This window comes from Peromyscus eremicus, chromosome 11, assembly GCF_949786415.1.
Source record: "Peromyscus eremicus chromosome 11, PerEre_H2_v1, whole genome shotgun sequence".
Lineage (NCBI taxonomy): Eukaryota > Metazoa > Chordata > Mammalia > Rodentia > Cricetidae > Peromyscus > Peromyscus eremicus.
In genome coordinates this window covers 30,068,632-30,094,515 of record NC_081427.1, presented here as the reverse complement: position 1 = coordinate 30,094,515, position 25,884 = coordinate 30,068,632, and the positions used below count along the sequence as shown (strand labels likewise).

Here is a 25,884-nt window from a genome sequence, read left to right as displayed (position 1 = left end):
TTGCAATTGGGTTTAAGGACCATTACTGCTGGGGACAATGTAGTAATTTTGTTGCACCCAGCAAACACATACCTGGTTCTGCCTGATTTGTAAGAACGAGGCAGATAAATGTGAGGAAAGTGCCCTAGACAGAAGAAGCAACATCTTGTTTTTCCTCCAATTGAGGAAGGGCGTCTCCAACCCACATCCACCAGTCTGGGAGCAACAGATGACTATGCATGAGAGGGAGGGGAGGAAGGATTCAGGATGGCTGCTGGGATTCTGCCTGGGGCCACAGAGAAAAAGGAACGTATGTCCCCCAGTCAACTGGAAACACGTTAATGACCTTTGGGTGCCACCTATGGAGGTAGGAGTGCACATGGAAGGTAGCCATGTCAGACATCTGGACCAAATACCAAAACGATTCCAGACGAACCTGAGACACCTGGGAAATCAAATGACAAGATGTACTTGGATTTTAAAGTCATATTTATTTTTTGGTAGAGGAAATTTCTAAGTTTAAAAGACGCTAAAAAATAAATCAAAAGAAAACAAGTTGATTCTAAATCATGAAACTTTCATGACGCGTTTCAGAAATCACAAAAGGAAAACTCAAACCAGCAGATTGAGGGGTAAGTAATTGCTGCTAAATGGCAGGCCATGGGATATCTTTATTATGAAACGCATAAATATTGATGAGAAAACATACTGAAACCTTAATAAATAAGATATGAAGAGAAAACTCAAACAAGAAGTATAGCCAGTAAACACTCACAGGGAAATATTCAAATTTGTGAGTTATGAAAGAAACGATTTCTAAAAACTGGAAACGTTGGCTTCGCCTATTAAATTAGGTCAAAATGTTTAAGTGAGAGTAAGGAATGTTGACAAGAGTACGTGCCTGTACTGCCTTCCAACAATCAGGTATGGATGCAAAGGAGAATGCAGGCATGTTGGAAGACCGTTTGGCGATATCAGTGGCGTCCACAGCCATGACTCTGTCCTGTCTTTTGGCTCCTAGAAGTGCGATGAGCTGCCTGAGGGGAGAGTCTGAAAACAAGAGAAGGCTGCACCAGCAAGATGCTTTGCACAGCACCTCTCGGGGTACAGGGACACCATGAGGATCTAAATGTGCAGGGACAGGGTAATAGCCAGGTTGATTATACTACATCTCCCAGACAACACACGGGGTTGCGTCACATACATGTGCCACCTTGGTTTGGATTCGCCAGGGGAAAAAAGACATTAGTGCAGAAACAAGTAACTCCAGACAGAGTCTGTGGCTTCCTTGATATTATTATTTCAATTAATTCAACGATAGAGTTATGCTTTCACTAAATGAGATTTTGACAAACGTGCACCACAGCTATGGAGGCGTTAGCATGAGGAGAAACTGAGTCAAACTATGAAGGAATTCTCCCCACCACCTTTGGAACTCTTCCATAAACCTGAATTTATTTCCGTCTAACAGCATATGTAGAGAACAAGGCAGAGATCACACCTTGTTCATGCCTGGAATATACAGTGTAATTCTTTACACTATACACTTTTACTATTTTACAGTAATACAGTGTAAATGTTAAGAAATGTGCCCAGATGACCATGGTGCTTTGATTACAGCCCTATGATGGATTTATTTGAAAAATAACTTGATGGCAAGAGAAAAAGATTGATTGTGACATTTAGGCGGATGAGATTAAGGACTATTCGCTTCCCTATTTTCTTCTATTTGACAAGCTTTACACAACGTTAGCATCCTGGTTTCTCACATTTTAAAGAAATTTCTTGCAAAAAGTATTTTTGCATCTAAAGGTCAGAACTGCGGGCTTAGGAGTCCAGCCGAGACCCTCAGTTACAAAGGAAATCTGCAAGGTAAGGGCCCAGTTTGCACCAGCTGGGTAGAATAAACAGAGCTGTCCCAGGTCTGCAGTCTCCTTTCCTCTATTGAGTGATAAGGCCAAATACAGTTTGTAATTAATAATGCAGATTTGCTCTCCACAGCAAAAGGTAATAGACCTACTTCAGCTTATGGACTCATGTCTCATGTCAACCATCACAGTCAACTCAAGACAACTAGGAAGGAGGCTGTTGTTAGGGGCATTAAAATACACATGGAATTGCATACTGACTCTGACTGAACCTCTATCAGGGAGTGGCTGGCTGCAAAGGACACAACACCCCCCGCCCCAAACACATGCACACTCCTTGCTATTCAATGGCTGGCTATAACTAAGGCAGGAGTTTGCATGATCCTTCCTACTCTGTTTTAGATTCACTAAGGAAGTTCTGGTCAGGAATAAGGTCTCATAAACAGTCTGTCTCCTTGGGCTCCTATCCCAAGAGAGGGCTGTCAACACAGGTGTTCACAGGAGGTGAAGGCGCAGAGGATAGCTTGGTTAGGTGTCACGGGGTCCGGGGGTAGAGCGGCAGGTCCCATGTCCCATGCACAGGGTTGTGGCTTCACATCACCATGAAAATTCTTAACTGGAATTGGTGGTCAGTGCTTCCAGCATCCTGTCCGCACATCTGACTGTAATATACTTTTCTCTGAGGCTGGAGAGGCATCTCTGCAGTTAAGAGCACTTGTTGCTCTTGCAGAAGACCAAGGTTCAGTTCCCAGCACCCACATGGGGCATCTGGCAACAACCCCTAACTCCAGTTGCAGGAACTCTAATGCCCTCTTCTGGCCTCTGTGGGCACCTGCATGCATGTGGTACACATACATACACTCAGGCACACACATAAAAATAAAAATAAATAAATAAAAACGAAAGGTATTTTTCTCTTTCTTCAAACAGCTAGCTTCCATATAACACTACTACTTATTATAATTTTATTTTCCAGATTTCTTTAAAAACAGATAAAACTCCATGTTCCGTCCCTGCCCCCTTGCTTCCTCCCTTCCAGAGACAGTGACTATTCTGCTGGTATTGGTCTTCTCCTCATGTAAGTCTGTATTTCATACCATTGTTAATTGTTTCTTTAATCTGTTTTTACTGGAAACAACTAAACTGTCCATCAGTAGAGGGACAGGTATTGTTGGCTGTCTATCCAGGCAATGACCCAGTACCATACCACGTAAACATTCTTTTAAAAGGAGAGAGGTCGAAGGGAAGGGAGAGATGCAGTGGGAAAGAGAGATTAAAAATCTTTGGAAAATTGAAATTACTGAAAGCATTAGTCAGCTCCTATTTGCCCCTCATTGCTGGCTAGAAGTCGTATTTTCTTGGTTTCTAAATCTTATGCCACTTGCCCATGTGCGTTTTGGTTTTCAAAGTTTCTTGGTTGCTATATTCAGCTCCCTTTACCCTCTGGCTGGTGTTCTTTCCCTCATCCTGCAAGCATTTGCTCCAATATTAAAGAGACCTGTAGCAAAGATCTCTGCACAGCCTACCATGTCCAGCGGAAGTTAATTCATCTCATTCCATTACTGGGCTGAGGCGGGCATTATTTCTACTTTTTTAGGCGAAGAAACAGAGTTGTATGGTCTAGGGATATAAGATCTTGCCAAAGAGACAGAACGAGGTACAGTGAGGAATAAAATCTGGGTGTTCTTCCCTATCTCCGGCCTCAGGCTGTGTGATTCCGTGTGCTTCGTGATTCTGTTGTGCTCCCCTGTCTTCAGCTCCCCCGACACCCTCCTCCCTGCCCATCCCTTCCATGTATAGCCTGTGGCTCTCTATTCTCCTCCTCTAGCCCAGCCCCTTGTGGCTCAGGAAAAGCTCTGTGTGCCCGGGTAAAGTAGAACAAGATGTCAGGCGGGCCTCTGGCGTTATCATCTTTCTTTTTAACCAGAGTTCCCCCTATGTTCTGGGGACTTACCATCACCACCCACCATGACTTCCAGAACACAATTGCACTGTCTCCATCAGTCTCTCTTTATGTAAGCTCCCTTCAACCCTAGGCCTGGGAGCAGCTCTGCTAGCTAATCCAGGCTGGCAGTTTTAGCCAGCCGCCTCTTTGCTATCAACATCATAAGGTTTTTCATCGCCATGAAGGGAGGGCAGCCTTTCCCTGCTTCTTCTCATTCAAGAAGCAGTTGTCTACAGTGTGGTTCTGGCCAGAGGATGGGATTCTAGGGCTTGTATCCAGGACACACGAATGGTGGCTAGAAGAACTAGAGACTCCCCAAGCCGTGTCTGCGTGCTGAGTGTGACATCTCGGTGTATTTGTTTGACCTGTTCTGGAGGGCAAGGCAGACTGTCAGCTGGTGTTCTTTGAAGCTGTGTTTGCTGCACAAGAACGTTGCTTACAGAGAAATTCCGTGACTCCTGGAATATAGAAGGGCAGGCTACAGGCAGGGATAAGGCAGCTCATGGTGTCACCCCTGGGATAGAGATAAACTCCAGTCAGGAAAGCATGGTGGATCCAGAAGGACCAGAGAAGCCATCAACCAAAGGGAGGAAACAGGCTTGTATCAACTTCAGAGACAAGAAGGCGTCTGGGTATGGTCTTCACAGCCATAGGCGATCACAGTAATCCCTTCCCTAAAAGCTCCTGCATCCACAACAGAAACTCTCTTCCCATCTCTACACTCTCAGAGTCATCAAAGCAGATTCAGACTTTATGTAAGGCATACAAAAGCCAGTGTTGGCTCTCCAAGAACTCTCTGGGAAGCACAAAGAGTTTGATCTCAATTAGGCTGAGAGCTTGTCTTTTATGGTGAGGACACATAACAGTGCTCCCCCAGCATCAACGCCCCCCCCAACCAAAGTGAGCCACTCACGTCTGGGACAAACAAGATTCAAGCAGCAAGACAAAACATAATGTTTCCATCTTGACAGTGATGGCTGTAGATGATGCAATTGTGTTCCTTATAGAAAAGCAGTGTTGAGGGAGTGGAATAAATGAGCACCATTCACTAATGAAGCAAGCCCTGAACACAGCCCTGAAGCTGTGTTCTTGTAAGCTAAGAGCTGCATCTCCAAAGAGATAACTAAACAAAGCTTCTTCTTTGCCGGGAGGGGCTATTTCTGAGATTCTTTCTCTGGAAAGTTAAAAAACAAACTAACAAACAAACAAACAAACAAAAAATAACACATACATACACACACAGAGTATTAGTTTTTTGTTTTGTTTTGCATTAGAAACTTCCAAATAATTAGATCAATTTCTTATGGTAATTTTATTTTGTAAAATACTTCAACTTACTGAGCAAAATTCATCTCGGATTCAATTAGTTTTGCAATCCAATTCATAAAACCACTTCAAAATGCAAACCAAAACACGGTCCGTGACAGAAACACGTGGCCAGCTCCCCGTTATTTGATTTTCAGGGAGTGAACCACGTTATAGTCACTGATGCAGTAAAAAGTGCCTGGCTAACCAAAAATAGCAAATTCTGAATAAGAAAACAAACCCACATTTGTGTCTTTTGAAGCATGCTCTATTGTTACTACATTACTACAGTAGTGTTGTAAGGATGTGTCTAAATCCCCTGCACAGAAAATGTTTCCAAGTTAATGCCTGCTAGGCAGCAGAAACCTGACTTTAAAGCACAGAACAGGGGTTGTTCTACTCAAGCTAGGATTTGAGGAATGCCCAGACACCAGATTGCAAGAGGTCCTGTCTTCCAGAGCCCTGGGGGCCTCTTTGTGTGAGGCAGCCCATGGCTGTCACAGTCAGGCTCCTCTTTGAAGTCCACTATTACAAAGTCTAACACTGGAATTCAGGCCATCGTTCTGGAGTGTGGGTTGACAAGGTTAGGATATGGGCTGAGGCATCCATGGGTATGTGTGCCTGACCCCCACACGGAAACTGGAGTGGGGGGCTCAAGCTAGCTTCTCACATTGTCTAAGAAAGCAAGAAAGAAGTTTGAACATTTCCACCATGGGTACATATCACCATACACATGCACACACACACACACACACACACACACATGCACACAAGCATACACGTACACAGAAGTTTACACACATTACACAGATACACAGAAATGCCTATAAGTAACATGCTCATCCTTCCCTACAATCTTAAACTCATGTACCAATTGTGGAAGATAGAGAAGTACAGACTATGTATCCTGCCGATGACATTTGGACAAGGTTGCAGCGTAGAAGCTTTACTGGCAGGCAATTTCAACCTACGGCTACTGGGCCAAACTCACCCCAGGCTAATTATGAATGTCCCAACGCAAAACTACAAACTTACCTAAAAGTTTGAGATCTTTTCCCTCAATCACAAACACACCAAATGCCCAATATTGCAGGCTGGATCCCTCATCTTCTCCCTATATATGTCCCCCGCCTCTCATGTACCGCGTAGCCGGGACACCAGGGCACACTATCAAGTCCCCTTCTCTCTTCTGTCTCAGATGGACTCTCTGTGCCACTCCTGACACTCATAGACTGGAAGCCTCATGAGGCCAGGGACATTTGGGACCCCCTCCAGTCTTCTTTAATCCTGTGTGCTTACTCCTGTGTGCTGGCACAAAGTAGACATGGGATGCTAAGTAAACAACCGACTGAGTAAATCCCTGCTCCCTTTGCGCTGCACCTGGGACCCTAACTAGCCTCTTTCCCATCTATACTCACACCTCTGAATTAACCACAGACCTGGATTTACTCTTCCAGGTGCCATGTTTTCACAGCCTACTGCAGACATGCATGGAGCCCCTCTCAATGCCCAGAAATACTATCACAGGTGAGGTTGGAAACCTTTTGCCCTTTGCTAGTGACTTGCTGGGATTGGAATATGGTTCAATGTCCTTCCTTTTCATCTAAAGTTCAGCCTCATTTCTCTCTCTCTCTCTCTCTCTCTCTCTCTCTCTCTCTCTCTCTCTCTCTCTGTGTGTGTGTGTGTGTGTGTGTGTGTGTGTGTGTGTGTGTGTCTTGTAAGAGTTGTTTCTTCCTTTCTACCATTTGGTTCTGGGAACTGAACTCTTAACAAGGCCCACCTTTCCAAAGAAGGCATTGAGAGGCACAGGGAAAAGCCAAGGTGTTGTGTTCTATGCTGTGTGCCCACAGCCACAGGCAGGAAAGAAGCCTTTGGAGGGACTAAGGATCATAAGTCTGTGACCTGTAACCAGCCTTCATCTTCTGATGGCCTCAGAGAAGGTGGCCTGTATCTACAGACAACTATCCCCCCCCTCCCCGAATGTCACTGGCTTGCTATTAGAACGAAGCATCTTTGGGGGCTATTGTGCCCACAGGCAGGGTCATTGCAGATAGAATATTGCCATTAGGATGTCAGAGGTCATCATTGCAGGCAAATCCAAGGTGAAGGCTCCCTGAAGCAGCCAAGAGAAACAGTTTGCACAGCTCCAAAGTATCATACCAGAAATGTCTGCAAACTGTTGTCAAGGGTTTTCACGTTCACAAATTCGACAACACGGAGCCTGTCGTAGTCCGTGAAGGCAACCATAACAATACCATAAGCTGGTATTAAAAACAACAGAAATGTGTTTCTCATACCTATACACCAGGGAGTCCATGGTTAAGTCATGGCAGGCATAGTGTCTAGTGAAGTCTTCTTTCTGGTTCATACATGACACCTTCTTGCTGGATCCTTATATGGTACAGAGGAGGCTGACATTTTTTTCATCTTCTATTAGGGGTACTAATGCCAGTTGTGAGAGCTGTACACTCATGATCTGGTCACCTTCCAAATGTCCTGCCTTTGAACTCTTTGGGGACTCAGTGTCCACATATAAACCCGGAGGAGTCAAGAACCCACTCTAGAGTAGAGCTAAACCCCTCATCAGGGCTGAACCAGGCTAGCCACGTGTCAGATAGGATGAAATGAGACGAGAAGAGTATGCCACTTCTGACAAACCTAAATTAAGTGTCACTATGAAAATAATAACCCATTTGAAAAGCATCAATGTCCCGAAAGACGAAAACAAACTGAGCATCTGCCACCGACAGCATTAAAGAGATGTGACATCAAAAGGCAGAGTGGGATCCTGGATTGGATTAAAAATAAAAGGTACTGGGGAAAGTGGGGAGAGTTTGAATAATAACTTTCTGTCGTTAATAGCACTGTATTGATGTTAATTTCTTAGAGCTGATACCTGATCACCATGGTAATGTAAGACATTTACATCAGAAGACGCTGAATAAAGGCTCTATGGAAACACTACTGTGTAAGTCTGAAATCTATGTGAAATACACACTTGCGTAAACTGAAAATTGCTTGAAAATAAAATGAGCAAAGAGAAAAGGCATCATTCTTTTTGTCTTCACAACCCCAGTAAGGGACCCTGGTTGCCCAGGCAGGAGCCTTCTCACCTGGCCGCCTGAAACAGACTGTCCAAGCTGCAAAATCAATAATACAAAGCCATCCAGCATGGAGGACCGATGCAGCTCCCAAGGCGCCGCCTCTAGCTAAGGAGCTATTAGCAACTGATGGCTGCCCGTGGGAGGAGTTACTTTTCCTTAGGTGTCTGCCTGCTGGTGGGTTCCTCATGACCCGGTGCATGATCCCACAGGCATACACGTGCGGGCAGCACTAATTAGACTCAGGGGGTCTCAACAATTAAAAAAGCCAAAGGAGGAGGCTATGAAGATGTGATGGGCAATCCTGGGAGGCGCTGGAACTGATAAGGGTTGGACGTGATGACAATACACTGTATACATGCATTACGATTTCAAAAATTTAGTTTAAAAAAATATTTGCAAGACCACAAAGCTGATCCTTTCTCCAAGCGCCACTTAGACCACTAGAATGCCACACCAATTCTTTGGTAAATGCAGCTTTCCTTCCTTTTTCTATCTAAAACCAATGCCAAACTAAACCTCCCCCCCCCTTTTTTTATACCCAACACTGGTTTCTGGTAACACAGGTAGCAGCACTGGAGGACTGCTGGGAACCTGACCTAAAAATCATCCACCCCCTTGCTTTTTTCTAACTCTGTGTGTATGTGTGTTGGAGAGAGATTTTGAGACAAGGTCTCACTATGTAGCCTTGAAAGGCCTGGAACTCACTATGTAGATCAGGCTGGCCCCAAGATCACTGAGATCCACCTGTCTCTGCTGAATGCTGGGATTAAAGGTGTGAGCCACCATGCCCAGCCCCAACACCCAATCTTTGTGGTTTTCCTAAGGCACATCCTGGCCAGCCCTCACTTGTAGCCACTTCCTGGCAAAACCAGGGTCTTTGAGAGCATAGAGCCCAACCATCAGTGAACCTTATTGTGGCTTATAGTATGGCTTATTATATACAATTGCAAAGGGCTTAGAACTCGTTGTCTTTCAGAGAATAAAGACTACAGCCATTTGAGAGTGGAAAGGAAAGCAATGGCCTCCCTTTACCCTGAAAGCTGGTGGCTTTTAAAATTCCTGGAAAGTTCACAGGTCTGGCCCACAAACTTGTTAAGTATGATCTCCTGGCAACCACCTCCATCAATGTCACCTTGACATCTTATGCGGAGTGCACTCAAGCCCAGAAGACATACTTGGGAAAATAAAAACTAGATTCTTCTTCGTAGAAAACACAAACTCCTAGGCCAGAGATACTGCATGGTAAGAGGCCTCCATGCCGACTGCAGCCTACTCCCTCCCAACCAGTTTAGCAGCTGGGAGCTTCAGGGGATGACATACCTGGGCTGCAGCTCTCTACTTGCTTGGCTGCATACAACATAACATACATTACCTTTTCAACTCTCCAGACTGAGCTGCAATGCAGGCGTCAGTATACCTATTTTTCAAATGAGGTGCGACAAGTTCAAGATCACAGAAGATGAAGCCAAGATTTTACCACAGACTCTCTCACTTCAAAATAGATGTTTGCAATTACTGCTAGGATCATGAGATAAAATAATACCACAGCAATGTTGCAAAGAACAGATTTACTACATGGATAGCAACTGCCAGCAGAAGTCATATCAAATATATTACTTTTTCACTTGTCCCATGGACTAAAGAACATTTTGGTATTTTATCCCCACCCTCAGATTTGGGATTCAAGAGCAAGACTTTTCTAAACAAGAGGGGGGCAGTTTAATTGGACTTCATGCCAACGAAGTAATGGTAATCAGGGTGAGTGGAGTCACGTGGGTTTCAGAAGGCCACAGAATGTAATAAAATTAGCTTGCAATATGGAAGAGATGCTACATCTTTTATAAAAATTGCCTAAGTCACAAAAGCATGGAAATGAAGAACAATAATACTGCACTGAGCACTTAGACAGACATGAACCTTTCACCTATAGTTTTCACAGATTTAGATATATTCACTCAACAATCCTCTAACAGCCCTAAGGCAGGCACTACCTTAATTTAGGTGTGAGGAATGTAAGGGACGGAGAAGTCAAGACCCTGTTCTCAAGTAATGAAGACAGGCAAGCAGTGTGGTGCTTTGAATGACAAGCGCTCCCCCATCGGCTTAGTGGGGGAGCTCCCCCATCTATGATCACTTAGTTTTAGTTGGTGGCATTGTTTGGGGAGGTGGTGCAACCTTGCTGGAAGACTTACATCACTAGAGGTGGACTTTGAGAATTTATAGCCTTGTCCTCAAAATTTGCTCTCTCTTTGCTTCCTGTTTGTAGTTGAAGATGTGATTCCTCCGCTTTCTGTTATCGCCATCACGCCTGACATTGGCTGCCATTCCTCACTGCCATAATGGAGCTAAGATATCCTGCTGGAAGTGCAAGCTAAGATAAACATTTTTTTTGCCTTATAAGTTGTCTTGGCCATGGCATATTATTGCAGCAACAGAATAATAACTAATACAAGCAGAGGCATTCTAGAGACTGGGCACCAGAGAATGAAGTACTGGGCTTTTGTTTGTTTGTTTGTTTTGTGGGGTCTTGTTTGTTTGTTTTTGTCTGACAAGGGATGGAGACTAGGTAGACATGGGAACCAGTGAATCATAATCTCTCATTGGAAAGAAATACAATGTGCTGAGCCCAAAACCAGAGTTCAAGACAAATGCAGTTACTCACCCAAAGAATCGGAAAACCTATAGTGTGTATGAGTAATAAAAGTGAATAGACACTTGATGGAGCAGATGCTGGGCTTAAGTAATTTGCATCTGTTTTCTCCACCAGTCTTCACGAGAACCCTATTTTACACATAGGGAAAGTGAGGTTGGTGGAGATACAGCAGCTTGCCCATTGGATGACACACCCCCTTCTCCAACTATGAGTGACAGGGAGGAGTTGAGACTGGTTGTCCTAAGAAACTAAACTCCCAACCATAGGCTCCATGGTCTTCTCTCTAGTTGAAGGGGCACCATCTTCTAACATAACTTCATGCCATCTGTGCCATGTTTGCCCCATCGAGGGCAAGAATTGCCCCATTTAGGGCAAGAAGGTCTTTCTTATAATTAACTGAGAAAGTGTAAGGGACTCTCACGCATTAACTTTTTTTTTCCCCAGAGCTGAGGACCAAACCCAGGGCCTTGCGCTTGCTAGGCAAGCACTCTACCACTGAGCTAAATCCCCAACCCCTAACTTTTCAAAGACAATGTAAACATAATAATATGTGTCTGTGGGATGAATGGTGTTATTGTCAATGACAGATCGTCAATGATGGGCAGAAGTTGCAGAATACTGGGGTGTCCATCAGGACTTAAGTTCCCAAAGAAAAATAAAATAAAATCAGCCTAACTGAAATGATGAGACGGGAGGATCTTTCTATTTTCTGACACAAGCAAATCATGTTATGATATCAGAGAAGAGAAGGAATCATTAAGACTAGAATTACTGTGCTGATAACTCCTGAGTTAGAAAATCAATACCCAGTCAATGAGATCTGTGATCTACACTGCTACCTCAAAGAGACGTGCTTGAGTAAATTGCAAGGTTAAATCATTCTGCATGCGCCTCACTGATGCCCTAGCAGGTATCTATCTTAATTATCTAATGTAATTTAAGGATCTGACTTAATTTGTGATACACTAACTACTAAGTATTTTGATTCACCTTCTGTTACCAGTCAGGACAGGCTAAGTGGTGCTGCTCTAACAGACAAGCCACAAGTACCATGGCTTACAACAAGAGGGATTAGTAACAATTTACAAATCACTGAGGGTTGGTTGGGTATAGCTCTCCTCCCATTCTGTCCCCATCATGGAGCTCAGACCAATATTTGGAGCAAGGTGAACCATGAACTCACTAATCAAGCTGTTCCCAAGGAGTGACAAAAGTTACCATAGCTCATCTCTCATTGAACAATGCTAGTCATATGATTCACCTGACTTGGTTGATCACCATTGTGTATTAAGAATAACAGTCTATCGAAGTTTGAAGACCACGGAACACGGGAAAATCAGTCAGAGAATTAAACAGTAGTGGGAGCCACTTAGGTCCTGTACAAGTGACCCAATGTTTGGAAGCCCTTTGAAGACACATCAGCGCTACTAAGTACCTGTTTTCAATAAACAGTGATCATTGTGTGGCCTTCTCAGGCTCAAAGATGAACAAGAAGATTACAATCCTTAGGCATTTCTAAGTATCTATTGCCCTTACCCTCACGTTCATACAATGTGCTAGCTCTACTGGGCATCCTTGAAATAGTGGACTTAAAAGATCCTTCAACTATAATTAAAAAACCACGGAACTGGCATAGGAATGGGCAGGAAGATCAATAGAAAAGGACGGATAGCTCTAGAACATATAAAAACTTAATTTATGATAAGAAAGGCATCTTGGATCAATGGGGAATGGAAGAATTATTCCTCAGATGGCATTAGGACAGTCGGCTAGCAAATTAGAAGAGAAAATCAATCTCCAGCCTTAATTCATACTCTATACGGACATAACTTCAACTCCAGATGGAGTAAAGAATTTGAGAAATAAACATTTGTAAAGTCATAAAACAGGGACATTCTCTCCAGTCACCCTCAGCCACTCCAGCATTATTACATCTAAGTTTTCACTTAGACAAAAATCATACACAAAATAAACAGATTGTACAACTCTTTTTCAAAACATTTCTTATGTGAGAAGAATGCCAAAGATAAAAATACCACTTAAGGACAAATATTTACAAACTAATAGAAGATTAATTTCATTTGACACACAAGGAGCTCATGCAAAACACAAAAGAAATATGTTAAGGTCCACAGAGGGAGAATGGGACTTAAAGAGACAAATTACCAGCAACAACAGAATTTAAACACACACATAGGAAAAAATATTTAGAACACATGAGTAATTAATGAAGTACAATTCTTACTGAATCCCTGGAGGCCACTGTTTCCTGTAATTGAAACAAGGTACTGGCCAGTTGGCTCCACAGGTAAAGGCACTTTTCCACCAAGCTGAGTTCAATTCTCAGCACCTACATGGTGGAAGGAGAGAGTGAACTACACAAAGTTGTCCTCCAACTTCTACATGCATGCTTATGCACATACACACACACACACACACACACACACACACACACACACACACACACAAACACACACATACATTTAAATGAAACTAGTTGAGTTTTGATTTGTTTTGCTTTTAAAACACAAAATCTCACTACATAGCCCTGCCTGGCATGAAACTTGTTATGTTGACCAGGTTATCCTTGAATGCACTGAGATCCTCCTTGTGCCTATGACTACCTCCTGAAGGCTGGGATTAAAGCATGTGCCGCCATGCCTGGCTGAAACAAATTTTTAATAATGATAAGTTCTCTAGGAACATATTTGTATACTTTGATTTAATTTGATACAGTTATTTTTGTGTTTGTGGTGGGGGAGACGGAACTCAGGATTTTGTACAGATGAGGCAAGCCTTCCTCCCTGGGCTATATCCCAGTGTTTGGTTTTCTCTCACAAGGTCTCAGGGTAGCTTAGGTTGACCTCAAACTTGCTTTCTCCCTCTCTTGGGTTCCAAGTGCTGAGAGTACAGGAAGCACCATCATGCATAGTTTGGTATTGCTTTTAAAAAGTAGATAGACAATGTAAGACCTTAAATGTATACCAATACGCCCAAATATAATTCTAACATTCTGTATCAAAGAAATAATCTTATGTAGAAAAAAAAAGTTTTTGTATAAATATGCTCATCTTAATACACTCAGAATAAACAAAAATTCAAACAGCAAGAGTCCAGGCAAGAATGTGGAAGTGGATTATGGTCACATATACGTGCATAATGGCCTGCCACTTAAACAATGCTTATCAAGAGGTTGTAATAAGAAGGTGGAAATGATTGCTTCCTGATGTATGTGAGCAAAGCAGTCTCTATAATGAATGTAAACACAACACATGAGTATACATATAACATATGACTGTACAAATGCCACATGAGTATACATATAACACATAACTGTACAAATGCCACTTGAATGTATATATAGCACATGACTGCAAGCAATACAAAGTTGTACATGCAACACACAGCTATACATACACAGTTGTACAAACAACATACAGTGGTATACAACACATGAGTGTACATACAATACTTAAGTGCATACACAACACAGGACTGTACATATAATACAGAAATGTACATACAATGCATGATTATATAAACCAGAATAATTTTTCTGAGAAAATAATATTTTTCTGAGAAAATAATCAACAAAAATTTTATTGAGAGTTTTTCCAAAGTGGTTACATTTTCTTTCTACTTTTTCATATATTTTAATTTTCATTTTAAAAGCATGTGTTGTTTCTTGAGAGATAAATAAGCATCTTAACAGCTGATAATAATGGAGAATTGGAGGCTGGAGAGATGGCTCAGAGGTTAAGCACACTGGATACTCTTCCAAAGGTCCTGAGTTCAATTCCCAACAACCACATGGTGGCTCACAACCATCTGTAATGAGATCTGGTGCCCTCTTCTGGCCTGCAGAGACATATGCAGGCAGAACACTGTATACATAATAAATAAATAAATCTTTAAAAAATAATAATGGAGTGTTGCAGGTGTCCACCTCAATGGGAACTTCACATGACGATGATGCTGGTGTTTATCAGTAAAGACAGAGGGTAGAGTCTAACACATACTGAATGCCAGAATATTCTGAAGGAGCCCCACATATTTACCCTCATTCAGTGTTAACATTCCTGTGTCATGATGACCCACGACACAGCAACTGAGTGACTTTTCTGAAATCACTCAGCTAAGTGAGTCAAGACAGATTGATTCTAAAGCCAGTACTTCTAAGCACACTATATAGATATCATTGCAATTATTCCATACAACAACCCTATAAAGTTACCACTGTTATCATCTTACACATGAAAGAAAGTGAGACTTTTGATATTTTTAGTGACCGTGGCAAACGAGAGTAGCAGGAATGGAGCTCCAGTGAGCTCAGGCATCTGACTTTGAACTCCATGCCCCCACCCCAACCCCCCCCACCCCAACCCCACCCCCTCACCCCCCCAACCCCAACCCCTGGAGAAAACTGCCATGGTGCACATTTCATTGCCCTGGTGCCCCTTTTCTTACTTAAGAAAGTGTACAAACGGTGGCAATATTCTCTTCATCCCATTTCTCTGCCTTTTGTGTGTTCCTTCCTTGGCCCTAGAAACTCTAAGATGGCCGACTTTGCTCCAAGCTTGTGGTTTGATAAAGATCTTGGAGGCTGTAGGAGACTCTCAATGTTTTATAAACATTTTTCCATTTCCGTTTTTGCTGCCTTCACTGGCCAATCAGAAAGCAATCCCCGAACTCTAGAAGAGTGTCTCCATCAATGGATGAATGAATCAAGAGAAGGTGGCGCGTGCACACTAGACTACTACTCAGCCTTTAAAAGCAAAGGAAAGCTTGCCATGGGTAACAGCACAGATGAACCAGGAAGACGTGGCACTGGGTGAAATAAACCAGGCAGACAGAGAAACACCATGAGCTCTCACGCCTGTGCAATGTAAACATGATGACCTCGCAGAAGCAGAGGGCTGAGTGCTGGTGAGCCCGGATGGAGACTGGAAGGAAAAGGAAGATGTTAGACAAAAGCTACAGCATTTCAGTTATGGGGGGAATAAGTTCAAGAGCTCTACAGTGCAGTCATCAGAGTTAAGAGTATTGTATACTTGGAGATAGGTATTGTGACACATCAGAAGGGGAGGGGAGAGAGGAGGGAGGGGGGGGGGAAGGGAGGGGGGAGGGAGGGAGGGAGAATGGTGGCAGCTGTTCTGCAGTATGTAGCTGCCCAAGAAGGACGTTATCAAGTTTCTACAGGATCATGGTTCAGATTCGTTTCTTGCAGAGCATAAATCACTGGGAAACGTTAAAAATGTAGCTAAGACTGCTAATAAGGACCATTTGGTTTTAGCCTATAACCATCTTCTTGAAAGTAAGCATTCCAAGGGTACTGAAACTGTAAGCGAAGCGTCTGAGCAAGTGAGAGATGTGAAGCTTGATGACGATAAACCCAAAGAAACCAAGTCTGAAGAGACTCTTGATGAGGTCCACTGAAATAAACAAAATCGGGTCTAAAAAAAGGAGATAATCCAACTTTTCCAAAAAGGGAGATGTTGTTCACTGCTGGTATACAGGGACGCTCCAGGATGGGACTGTTTTTGATACTAATGTTCAAACAAGTTCAAAGAAGAAGAAAAATGCTAAGCCTTTAAGTTTAAAGGTCAGAGTAGGCAAGGTTATCAGAAGATGGGATGCTCCTGACTGTAAGTAATGGAAGGGAGGATGGACTGGAGATTGAACCAGAGTGTACCCGATTCAAAGATAAAACAGCCTGATGCTAAAATTCCACCAAATGCCAAACTCAGTCTTGAAGTGGAATTAGGAGATATTGACTGAAACCAATGCTTCAGATCCGAAGACATCAGCAACAATAAAGAGTTGGCCTTGAAGCTTAATGTGACTAATTAGAGCTCATTACTATTGGAAAGGAAAAGTCAACTGGAAAATTCAAGGAGTTAACGCTTGTTACTTGATCCCAATTTTTGAGAAATGTAATCCTCTGGAAGTCCCTTTAAGTCTCAGATATTTCACTATAGCTGTGTAAAGTATTAAAGAGAACTGTTTTTTTTTCCTTTACCTCATATTATAAACTAAAAGGCTCAATAAAAATGTCATGGATTGTCTTGAAAAACAATGAACAACAACAATAAAAAAAAAAAAAAACAGGAATCTGCAGCATATAAAATAAGACCAGCCTACTTTTTCCATCTATATTGGGTTAGGGAGACCTCACAGAAAGAAACATTTAAGACCCCTCTAAAGTCTACTTCTTTTCCTCCAGTCCTCCTCCTCCTCCTCCTCCTCCTCCTCCTCATCATCATCATCATCATCATCATCATCGTCTTCTGTATGGCTACTTTTGTTTTATTATTTCAATAGTGTTGAATGTTGAATCCAGCACCTCACATACTAGGCAAGGCATATATTCCTGAACTACGCATTTCCAGTCCCTAGCTACCCATTTACCAAAAATTCAGTTTATGTTCTGAGTCCTTAAACATTTTTTAATTTTAAACTTTGGAGCAACCCCCAAATGCAAACATTGAATGCCTTGGTTTCTGGATGAGGAAACCCAAGGGAATATAAGACACAGGCTTAGGGTCTCAGGTTAGAAGAAGCCAGAGACATCTAGTTTCAAAACCAGTACTCTGGACCAAAATGCCAAGCTTGGCACTCATTCTACAGCCCAGCCCTCAGCATGAAGAGAGTCTCATGAGCAGACAATATCCAACAAGAACTTCACCATACGTGTGCCAGGACATGGTCCTATTGATGGGCAGAACTTCCCAGGTCTTCAAAGGATAGGAAAAGAGGTAGAAGCTAGGTTGGCTGCTTGCAAGATGCTAATAAGAGCTTTGTGGTTGTACATTTTTATATGGTAATGGCTAAATCTTCCAGTTAGCAGCTGTGAGAAGAAGAGGTTTTGCAAGGGGCTGTTTGAATACAGAAGGAAAAAAAACTGTCTGTTTTTTCCTAAGGGATGGCTTCCCAAGGACATTTTTTTCTGGGAAACTATTTTTTCCCACACAGAACTACAGGGATTGAATAACCAGTCCTCCCAAAAAGCTAAAAGCAACTCAGACCCAGAAACCACAGCAATCCAGAGAAGCACCAAGATAGCAGTCATGGTCTAGGAAGGTCACACACCACTCTAAATATTACAGGGCAACAAGATCAGAGGTCAGTGTAACTCTGTTGACTGAATACTAGAAAACCACAGGCAGGTGTGTGGCACATGCCTGTAAAGCCATCATTCAAGAGTCTAAGACAAGAGAATCCTGAGTTCAAGGTCAGCCTGAGCTACATAGTGGGATCCTGTCTAAAACAAATTGCTGAATCCCTCCACTCTTAGGTTGTATGATCCCTTGAATGTCTAAGCTGTTGAAAACGTTTTTTTTTTCCCCTCAACTGGACAAAAACACAAAGTTCACTGCTAAGAGAGTTACCTATAAAAATCAACAGAACAAACTACAAGCGCCATGTTTTTTTCAGTGCTGCATTAAAAATACAACTCAAAGCAGATCCCTGGCTACATCAGGCAGTGGGTCCAATGGACAAGCAAGCAGAAAGAGCTGTTTAGTTATTTGTTACTCCCTAGCACACAACCCCAGAATTTAATGGCTGAATACGACCTTAAGGCTTACTTGTCCACTATGATTCGTTAACGGGGACCAGCCTATAGTTAAGCATCATGGCTCCACACTACCCATCATCAGCAAGACTGGCCCAGTTGGGGCTGGAGGATCCAACTGCAAGGTGGACTCACTCCCATGGATGGAGAACCAGGTCTGCTGTTGGCTGGGACTTCAGCAGGACTCATTCTTGTTATCAGTGGGCTTTTAGATTCTCCTGCATATGGCCTTTCCACAAAGCAGCCAACTCTAGGGAGGAGTTTAGGAAGGATGTAAATACCACAGGAATGGTCTCTTCACTGGGGATCACTGGTATAGTAGACTGCCACACAGGTCATTTTTTTCTCCTTGGTATGAGAAAGAGCTTGCTCAGCAGCACAACTACAATGCATACGTAAACAGAATAAATAAAACTCGTGCTACATGGAAGCAAGAAGACTATGAATTATACCAGAGCAATAATAGCAGAAACTGCAATTTAGGCAAATGGCTTTGAATATGAGATACTTAGGACTTTACCTTTCGTGTGAACCAGAAGGCCAGGCTAGTACACCACCAACCAGTGCACCAGCCTGAGCCGAGCAGGCATATGGTCAAGACTGTGAGCCTTGCTGGGCCCACTTGTCTGTGATGTGACCAGGTGAGCAAATGTTGAGTGTAGATGTGTGGGTTGACCAATACCCTGGCGCTGTTTAAGGTAACATTTGCTGAAGGACACTGAGGTGTTTCAAAAAGGATTTCTCCTACCTACTATCCCGCCCACATGCCATGGTGGCAGAATCTCATCTGTCTAGGATCTGAATGCATTTTGGATGTGTTTCTTTTATATTTCCCCCTTTTCATAATCTCTATTTCCTCCAAGTTGAATCTTTCTTGTATTAACTATGTTTAATTGAAATAGAATTGTATCGCTTTTCCCCACGCTTTTGTCTCCTTTGGCCCCTCCCATGCATCCTCCCTAGAACCTCAAGTTCACCGACACTCTCAAGTTTACAGCCTTTTTTCTTTGATTATTATTATTACATGTGTGTGTGCGTGCGTGCGTGCGTGCGTGCGTGCGTGCGTGCATGGTGTGTGTGTGTGTGTGTGTGTGTGTGTGTGTGTGTGGTGTAGTACATGCTGAAATGTATTTAAATACAAGCTGCTGAGTCTGTTTCTGTTGTTGATGAGTATATAGGTTCAAGGCTGACCAGTAAGGAGCTCATCCCTGGGAAGGACTAATTTTCCTTATTCCGGCAGTCACTGGTTGCCTGCCGTTCTTTGCCCAGTGGTGGGACATTATGTGTGGGTACTAGAGACATTCTTTAGATGCCCGCGCGGTCTTAATTTGATCTTCCTACTTAAAGGCTCAGAAATCTAACACTCATTGCAAGCTGTGTCGGAGTGGACCGTCGCCTGTGAACTTGTCTGTAGTGGTTGTGAGTTTTCACTATCTGCAACACTGACCCTTTCATCTCAGGCTGGCCAAGTCCAAAGGAAAGGCCTCATATCCTACCCGAAGGAGAGAACCATCTGCCGGAATTCTGGGTGCTAACTAGAGAAGGTTCAAGGTCTTGGCAGTGAATAGTTTATACCTTTCACTGAGACACCCATATCCTCAGTAGTGGCAGCTGCCGTTCGTCCATGGGACTTCTGCATTCCTAGTCTTTTTTAGAAGTGAGGCAATTGCCCAGCTACGGAGAAATGAGAAAGAGATGTGGCATCCTGACTGCTTCTCAGTCACACTTTCAGCCAGACTTTCCTTATCTCTCCTTCACCTCCTCCCTCCGGCATCAGCAGATGATGCCAGCATCTGAGAATTTAAGGGTTGGGGGTCCATGTCTGTTCACCTCTCGGCTCTCCTTACTGCCAGCTTAGGGTGTTGTTCTCCAAAATTTTGTGCTCACATCCTCTGTTTGCTTTTGGTACCCTACCTGATTGTTTTGAAAAAAAAAATCAATTTTAGTGGAGTTTCAAGAACACACAAAAGTAACTGCACATTTAACCTCTACCGCCTCCAATATTTGAGCTAATATTCTTCATGCAGTAAGCAACCCTAAAGAAAAGGTAAAGAAAAGTTAATAATCTTCATCCTTCACCCTCATCCGCGTTGCCTAGCAATTCAGCTCTATTCTCCCGTTTTCACAGCTCACCAGTTATGGTGGAATCTGCAATGACTCCCACTGGCTCGTATTTTGAACACATCCTCTAGCATGTGGCAGTACTTTGTGACTCTGAACATTTGGGAGGTAGGGTCTAACTGGAGGACAGGTTTACTAAGGATGGGCCTTTAAAGTTTATGCCCAGGCTCTGTGGCCTGTCAAGTCTCTCTCTCTCTCTCTCTCTCTCTCTCTCTCTCTCTCTCTCTCTCTCTCTCTCTCTCGTTGCCATGATGGGATCACACTCCTGCCACCATGAACCGAGTTGCTCTGTAATGCTTTCTCCACCATGATAGGCTGAAACTCCTTGAATCTGTGAGCCAAAATAAATGTTTCCCTCTTCCCTTGTTTCTGCCCGTTATCATGGTCTCCATGGTGATAGTAACTAGTGATCTTCCCTTTCTGGCACGGCAGAGAGCCCTTTGTTAAAAGGAGTTGTCCTTGAGAGGTGGACCTTGTCCATTCCATCCCCACGTCTCTCTCAAATTTCCCTCCCTGCTGTAAAGCACCGTCTATGAGTGGCATTCTGATGAATACAACTGCCCTTAGCCCATATTTCTGGTGAGATTTCTTTACTTTCTGGTGATATTTCAGCTCTCTCTAAGCAACTGCTCAGCTGTCTCTCTCAATAATTCTTCACTGATTGAAGACTAGGGAAAGGACTATGGTGGACTAGGGAAGAGAAGGCAGGTTGGGGAAGTGTTTTTCTCTTTTAAGGGGTACTGGGCAAATCGCAGGGAGAAGATGTGCATTCTCTGGCCATTCTCTGGTCCTACTAAGTGCTTTGTAATCACTGTGGAATGGTAATGACATCCCTCCTGATCTTTCCTACTGTGGCTGTGCAGATGTGTTGGGTAACACTTGCCACACTACGCATGGCCTGAGCTAACTGTTATTCACAGGCATGAAGACGTCCCAGAGCAGTGAGGTTCGAGGTTACTCACAAAATCCCCACTCAGAGATTCTGTCTATTCAAAGCTGAAGGGAACAAAGGCACCTCTCTCACCAGGCATATGGGAAGCTTTAGAAAAATACATATTGTCCATTTTACAGGTACTTGAACAGGGGGAGAAAAGGCCCATTTTCTAGGCGCTCTTTCTGAATCTTCGAAACCTAAAACACAGACCTCTCAGAAACCATCTCGGATTTCAAGAGCCCGAGTAAAGTGGTGCTTTTGAACTGTTGAAGAAAAAATTAACCCCAGGAATGGAAATAAAGTTAATTTCTACTTTAGTGAGGATCAGGAGGCTCATTTACCGAAGCCTTGCTTCATGTAAGTACTTGATCCTTCATGGAATTCCTATAACAACCTTAGAAGATGCTCCTTGCTCTTTTCCCATCACGCACTATGGGCTCAGAGGCTTTAAAGTAAGACAGTGGCTGAGCTGAGACTCGAACATAAGCTTGCCCAACTGCCACATCTGGGCTGGGTCCAGCACTACTTCCTATAGAAACTGACATTGGGCCGTCAGTCATAGTCTACATGTCTAGTTGAGGGCCAACTCCTCTGTCACAAGATTAAGCTGGACTTCCATGGATGACAAAGAGATAGGGGGGTTGAGGTCACATATGTATCAGGCCTGGACAGGAAGCTTGCCTATCGTAAGTGGCTTGGTTAACCTAGACCCAGCTCGTCGGGAGCGCTCTCCAGTCCCACCTGTTTTTAACTGATGTAAACGCTGAAACACCTCTCTTTCATTTCCCATTCACGTGTTGCCCTTACTCTCACCCGGCCCCACTTTCAGAGCCCCATCTCCCACGCTGTCATGTTTCCTAGAGTTCTCCGTTAGCCTTAGCATTGAAAGATGTCCCACTGTGACTTAAAGATGGGGCTATGAATTATTTAAAGCTGCTGCTATTTCTGCCATTAAAGAAAACAAGTCCCCGACCCTTTTTGTCCTGCCAACTACTATCCAACCCACCTCTACTTTCTAGAAACAGTCCCCCAAATCACCATCTAAACACCATGTTGCCAGTACCCCTCATCACTCCACCCTTCGTTCCACTCCCCTCAAGCACTCATCATTGAAACATCACCCTTGTGTGCCACTGAGGTGCCGGCCACAAAAGCCCCAGTGGCTCCTGCTTTGCCACTCCAATGGGGAGTGCTTGTCTTCAGCTGACTTGACCTAGTAACATTTGCAAAGTCGACCCCTTGTCCCTCTGATCTACATCCTCCCCTTGGTTTCAGGCTCCCGGCCTCCCCATCAATTTACCTCACTCCCTCTGAGAAGCTGTGGTTGGTTCCATCTAACTCTGACTTTTATCTTGTATTCTCTCCCTTGCTCATCTTGTTCATACTTAAAAAACTTGGTCTAGTTTCATTTCCTGTTGCTGTGATAAAATAACCTGATAAACAACAATCAAGTGTAGAAAGCGTTTATTTTAGCTCATAGTTCCAGCATATAGCCCATCACATGGAGAAGCCACAGTGGCAGGAACCTGAAGCAGCAACTCACATCCGCAGCCAAAAGCAGAGGAAGAATGAATGCAGGTATGCACGGGTTCTCCTTTTTTATACAATCTGGAATGCACACCCAGGGAATGGTGCCACCCACAGTGGGCTGGGTCTTATCACATCAACTAATACAATCAAGACAACCGCCCACTGACATGCCACAGGACAACCTAATCTGGGTAGTCTCTCGGTGATACTCTTTTCCCCGATGATTCTAGATTCTGTCAGGTGGATTAAGAACTATCACAAAGCTCTCCAGACCATTGCTTCGCCCACACTTTCTTCCCTGAACTGCAGGCTCACAATTTCAACTCCCACCCTTACAGGAGCATCTCCGACACCATGCCTCTAAGATGGGACTCCTGATCTCTTCTGACGGTCAGACCTGCTTTACCCATAGCCTTCTTCATTTGAATCAATATGATGTCTCCACGGAGGTGCTCAGGCTAAAATCTTGGTGTCAGCCTCGATTCTTTCGTCTCTTCCTCACACACTGACTCCTAATGTCTCAGTAAATCCTGTCGGTTTTACTTTGAAATTATAGCCCCAGCCCAGGCGTGTCTCACCACCTCTGCGCCTTGCCTTGCCTCTTGCTCTCTCTGATGTTACTGCAATTACCTCCTGACGTGTTTCCCTCTTTCTGCTTTCAACCTCCTAAATCCTAGTCTCAGCAGAAAATAGCCAGAATTGTGTGGTGAAAAAGGAAGCCTATGGGTATGGGGTATGGCTCAGTGGTAGAGCAGTTTCTTAGGTTTTGTGTTCAGTTTCCAGCACTTAAAAAAAAAAAAGTCTCACAAGTCATCCCTCTGCTCAAAACCCTGTTCTGTGTTCCCACATGACCTTGATTCCAACTGTGGTTCTTATCTCTCTCATCTCTTCCGACTCAGCCCTAGCTCAGCCCAATCAGAGACTCTTTGGTGCTCCCTGATGCTCCCATAGCCTGCCAGCCACATCCATCCTGGAGATTGTTGGCTGCCCATTCTTTTCATTGATAATCTCCTCACCTCCTTTACCTCACTGACATCAGCCTGACCATTGTGAATAACTGCCCCTGCCCTGTAACCTCAGCTGCCTTCTGGCAGCCAAGTCAGCTGCCTTCTGGCAGCCAAGTCAGTGTTTCTTGTGTTCGATAGTACACACACACACACACACACACACACACACACACACACACACATTTACTTTCAGCTGGTTTAAAGTGTCCCTTTCCTCTAGAATATAGCTATTTGTTTTTGTTCAGAGGTACCAAACACCTACAACAGGGCCCAGCACATGACAAGTGCTTAATAAATGCATGCTAGATTCATCCTGAAGAACACTCTTTTGGGATACTGGCTGGATCGCATGCCACAGCCAAACCTTGCTTACCTGGCTTGCCACCATGTCTTAGAGTTTTTATTGCTGTGATAAAACACCATGACCAAAAAGCAAGTTGGGGATAAAAGGGTTTATTTGGCTTACACTTCTAGATCGTAGTCCATTGTTAGAGGAAGCCAGGACAGGAAATCCAACAGGGCTGGAACCTGGAGACAGAAGCTGATGCAAAGGCCACAGAGGAGTGCTGCTTACTGGCTTACTTTCTGTGGCTTTTTTAGCCTGCTTTCTTATAGAACCCAGGACCACCAGTCCAGGGATGGCATCACCCACTATGGGCTGGGCCCTCCCCTATTGATCATTAACTGAGAAAATGCCTTTCAGCTGAATCTCATGGAGACATTTTCTCAACCCAGGATCCTTCCTCTTTGATGACTAGCTTGTGTCAAGTTGACACACAAAACTAGCCAGTACACACAATATCCTAGATTCTGAATTCAAACTGGTTTCGTTTCCCAAAGCCACATAGTACATACAGATAGCTGAAGCTGCTTTGCAAGGAGACAATAACAACTATGCAGAGGGATACTGTAGTAGATGTATGGGTTTTGCATGGGAGGGGGCACCTGCGGAGGCCATCGTCTCTGAATCCATCTTTTCAGTGTTGCAGACTCCATACCATGTCCCAGAGCAGCACACAGATGACCAGGGCATACAGCCTCCTCATCTGCCCAGGACCTGCCTCTGCCACTCACAAGCCACAATTTCTAAAGGCAATCTCCTTCCTCGGTGTGCCTGTTTCCTGAGCTGCTAAATGTACATCTTCATTGAGCTTACATCTAGCATCGTTTTAAAGATTTGCAATTTAGGATTAAATTAGATAATATAAGGATGAGGAAGAAGTTTTTTTAATGCTTGCTATATAACCTTCAGTGGCTAGATAGATTGGTCAGCAGTTAAGAGCACATACTGCTCTTGGGGAAGACCTAAGTTCAATTCCCAGCTCAATGTCATGTGGCTCTCAACCAGTTATAACTCCAGCTCCAAAGGAATCTAAAGCTTCTGGCCTACATGGGCACCTGCACTCACGTGCACATGTCTACACACACACACACACACACACACACACACACACACACACACACTAAAAAGTAAAAATCTTTTTTAAAAAAATTAAATAATTTTGGCTAATAAGTAATTTTTAATGGGCTGGAAATGCAGCTCAATCATTAGAGTGTCTAGCATACCTGAAGCCCTGGCTGGGTTCAGGTGCCACATCTCATATGTGATACTTGGCAGCACATACATATAATCCTAGCACTCGGGAGGTAAAGGCAGGAAGATCGGGAGTTCAATGTCAACTCCAGCTACATAGAGAAATTAGGGCCAGGCTGGGCTCCATGTGGTAATGTCTCAAAATCAAATCAAATCAATCAATCAATCAATCAATAAATAAATACTTCATGCAAGTTTGTTGACAAATATATAAGCATATAAGTGATAAAAAACATATTTATGTTGTTCATTTCTGGTCATTTCATACAGA

General features: G+C 43.5%; 1 protein-coding gene and 1 pseudogene across 1 annotated transcript in view; one reads left to right on the top strand and one right to left on the bottom strand.

Annotated features, from left to right (window-relative positions):
- The window catches only part of Egflam (EGF like, fibronectin type III and laminin G domains), a 161,784-nt gene that overhangs the window by 98,949 nt on the left and 36,951 nt on the right, over positions 1-25,884 (bottom strand). The window lies entirely within an intron of this gene.
- Positions 906-16,632, top strand: LOC131921969 (peptidyl-prolyl cis-trans isomerase FKBP3-like; annotated as a pseudogene).